The sequence below is a fragment of the Aotus nancymaae genome, unplaced genomic scaffold (genome assembly GCF_030222135.1).
Source record: "Aotus nancymaae isolate 86718 unplaced genomic scaffold, 86718_ANA_hifiasm-v0.15.2.pri h1tg000049l, whole genome shotgun sequence".
Classification (NCBI taxonomy): Eukaryota; Metazoa; Chordata; class Mammalia; order Primates; family Aotidae; genus Aotus; species Aotus nancymaae.
In genome coordinates this window covers 32,366,497-32,370,493 of record NW_026988463.1, presented here as the reverse complement: position 1 = coordinate 32,370,493, position 3,997 = coordinate 32,366,497, and the positions used below count along the sequence as shown (strand labels likewise).

General features: G+C 49.3%; 1 pseudogene; it reads right to left on the bottom strand.

The window, feature by feature from the left end:
• Nucleotides 1–2,664: 2,664 nt before the first annotated feature.
• Nucleotides 2,665–3,592, bottom strand: LOC105718517 (BTB/POZ domain-containing adapter for CUL3-mediated RhoA degradation protein 2-like; annotated as a pseudogene).
• Nucleotides 3,593–3,997: the final 405 nt, after the last annotated feature.

Genomic DNA, 3,997 nt, shown 5'->3' with positions numbered 1-3,997 from the left:
TGTCATTACCAATGACAGAGTTTTGTTTTTTTTTTTTTTTTGAGACAGAGTTTTGCTCTTGTTGCCCAGGCTGGAGTGCAATGGCGCAATCTCAGCTCACCGCAATCTCCGCCTCCCAGGTTCAAGCAATTCCTGCCTCAGCCTCCGGAGTAGCTGGGATTACAGGCATGTGCCACCACATCTGGCTAATTTTGTATTTTTTTTTTTTTTTGTAGAGATGGGGTTTCATCATGTTGGTCAGGCTGGTCTCGAACTCAGGTAATCCACACATCTCGGCCTCCCAAAGTGCTGGGATTACACATGTGAGCCACTGTGCCCGGCCGAGTTTTGTTCTTTTTAAGGCTGAATAGTACGCCACTGTGTATGTGAACTGCCTTTTCTGTATGCACTCATCTTAGCCTGACTGACTTAGGCAGATTCCGAATAGTGGCTACTGTAAATGGGGCTGCAGTGAACATGGGAATACAGATATCCCTGATTTCAGTTCCCTTGGATATATTCCCAGAAGTGGGATTGCTGGCTCATACAGTATTTCTGTGTAGTTTTTTGAGGAACCTCCATGCCATTTTCCATGGCGGCTGTGCTGTGCACTGGCAGTGTGCTAGGGTTTCCCTTTCTCCGCATTCTGGCCAACACTTACCTTCCATCTTTTCTTTTTTTTTTTTTGGGACGGAGTTTTGCTCTTGTTACCCAGGCTGGAGTGCAATGGCATGATCTCGGCTCACCGCAACCTCCGCCTCCTGGGTTCAAGCTATTCTCCTGCCTCAGCCTCCTGAGTAGCTGGGATTACAGGCACACGCCACCATGCCCAGCTAATTTTTTGTATTTTTAGTAGAGATGGGGTTTCACCATGTCGACCAGGATGGTCTTGATCTCTTGACCTCGTTATCCACCCGCCTCGGCCTCCCAAAGTGCTGGGATTACAGGCGTGAGCCACTGCGCCCGGCCTCTTCCATCTTTTTCATAAGACCTGTTCTGATGAGAGGGAGGTGGTATCTCACCGCAGTTTTAAAGTGCATTTTCCTAAAGATTCAGGTTGCCACTGGTCAGCTCTGGGCTCCAGAGCTTCTTTGCTCTTTTGCTGTTGTTTGAGTTCCTTATATATTTTGGATATGAGCCCCTTATCTGACGTATGGTTTGCAGAGTTTTTTTCTTACGATGTGAGTTGTCTCTTTACTTTGTTACTTGTTCCTTTTGCTGTACAGAAGCTTTTTAGTTTGAGGCCATCCTATTTGTCTGTTTTTGCTTTTGCTGCCTGTGTTTTTGGGGACATCCCCAAAAAACCATTACCCAGATCAGTGTCATGGAGCTTTTTCTGTATGCTTTCTTATAGTAATTTTGCAGTGTCAGGCCTAATGTTTAAGTCTTTGGTCCATTTTGGGTTGATTTTGGGGCATGGCGTAAGATAAGGGAATAATTATATTTTCTGCATAGGAATAGTCACTTTTCCCAGCACCATTTATTGAATAGACTATTCTTTCCCCTGGGTGTGTTCTTCGTGCCTTTGTCAAAAGTCAATCTGGGCATGGTGGCTCACGCCTGTAATCCCAGCACTTTGGGAGGCCAAGGCAGGTGGATCACCTGAGGTCAGGAGTTCAAGACCAGCCTGGCCAACACGGTGAAAACCGATCTCTCTTTCTTTTTTTTTTTTTGAGATGGAGTTTCAGTCTTGTTACCCAGGCTGGAGTGCAATGGCGCGATCTCAGCTCACCACAACCTCTGCCTCCTGGGTTCAGGCAATTCTCCTGCCTCAGCCTCCCGAGTAGCTGGGACTACAGGCACGCACCACTATGCCCAGCTAATTTTTTGTATTTTCAGTAGAGACGGGGTTTCACTATGTTGACCAGGATGGTCTCGATCTCTTGACCTTGTGATCCACCCGCCTCGGCCTCCCAAAGTGCTGGGATTATAGGTGTGAGCCACCGCGCCTGGCTCCAAGATTATTTATTTTAACATTATGAATACAAATGTACCAAAGAATTTTACAAAACATAGAATTGATATTATCTTAACTGTTATTCTGCCCTGAATTGTTTTTTAAATTTAATTGATAGTTGTTAACCCAAAAAGAATAGAATATTCTTCCTAAACTATTTAGCAAATTTATTGTCTTTTATATATATAAATTTTCAATTTCTTCTTTTTATTTTTACTATTATTTTTTTAATTTCCTAGATTATTTGTAAAAAAACAAACTTATCAAGCCTGTGCTCAAACACCTTAGGAAAAAAGGCATCCCACCTTCTGTTATGAAACTGGGCCCCTACAGCACCAGGAGCCGCCTACCCCCAGAATGAACCTATTCTCTGTGGGCCTCAGCTGAGGCCTAAGGGGCAGCAGCCCTTCCACAGAGGGCCTAGGGGAAGGTTCTCAGCAGGAGGCGGGTCTGTCCATTCATGCCAGAGCAGAAGCAGCTCCCTGTCAGGGAGGAAGGGCGATGGTGAGCAGACAGGACAGGACTTGGTCATCTAGAAATGCTCAGGGGCAGGGCAGAGGAATGTGGTCCCTCCCCTCTCCAGACCCTCTGACCTCCGAGCAGGGCCTGTCATGCTTCTGGGTGCTGGAGCAGAGACCCAGCCAACAGCAGCATGGGGTGGCCAATGGGGTGGGGTTCCACAGGACGGGAGATAGGGCTTCCTGTGCTCTGACTCCCTGACGGTCTGGTCAGTCGCGATGGGTAGACTGGTGGCCGAGCAGCCGGTCAATCGTAAGTGCTGTAGCGCTTAACGTGGATGCGGCGGACAAGGTCCCGCAGTTCAAAGGTCTCCTTGTCTTCACTGGGGGAAGCCTGGCTGCGGCTATGACTTGTGGCCTCCAACAAGGAGTTGTCAGAGACGCGGGGAGTCTCGTAGAGTAGGACGTTGAGTGTCTCCTCAGATTCGGGCCTCTGGGAATTACCTTGGTCTGCTTCTTCTGTGTGGCATGCACGATGGAGATGCAGCACACCTCTGCCAGCTTACAGCCCTGGCCATAGAAGGACCAGCAGCAGATCTCATCGCCAATAACGTCCTTGATGAAGAGCACGCGGCCATTGAAGTGCAGGGAGAGCTTGTCAAACAGCTCGATGTTTTCCAGCAGGTGGTCGTCAGAGTTGCTGCTGTAGGAATACTTGTTGATTCTGTTGTACGGCAGCTTCACCACGGGCTTGGTGGAGGATTCGATGAGCCGCTCCTCCTCCTTCAGGGATGTGATGATGGGGATGTTGCACACGGGCTGGTAGGAGTCCTTCTTGTCCTGCAGGGCACTCTGGCACATGGATGAGGTAGTACTTTGCTTCAGCCATCAATTCCTTGATTTCTTGCCGGTTCTGAGGGAGGGTGATGGTGTCATCTCGGAGGTTATTCACAATGGTGCCAAAGTGCTTTCCACATCGGTCTATGAGGATCCAGCCTTTGTCAGTCAGCACCTCCATGCGCCCGCTGAACATGGCCTTGAGCATGGTGTCGTGCCGGGTCAGGGCCCGCACAGTGGTGTAGTGCAGGGAGCCGCCCACGTTCAGCTGGACGAACTTGTTGCCCATCCCTCTTCCTTTGAAGCCGCTGAGCTTGGGCTTGGCCCCCGAGGCCGGGCACAGGCAAGTGTCCCCCGACATCTCCTGCTGCAGGTAGATCACCACACGGCAGGAGGTAGGCTTAGAAGGCTCCGCCGTGGTGGAAAGGGTCACAAGTGAGTGGCCAGTGGAGGCCACAGTCTCATACTCTCCGTGCGTCCCCAGGGGCGCCTCTCCTGTCAGCTGGGGGGCCAGTGGACTTCGAGCCACCCCTACCCTTCGGCCGCCTGCCCACCAGCAGTCCCGGGCTGTGAGCTCACATCCTGCGCTTGCTGACTCCGCCCGGACCAATTTCTTCTTTTTAAAACTCTTAAATGTCTTATACATAACATTAATGACCTAAACCATTCATTATTGCAGCTTCAAAATTTTGCAGTAAAAATTATGCTTTTATACCTCAAAATATAAAACATACGAGATTTCCCAAGGTATGTGTAGAATATTTGC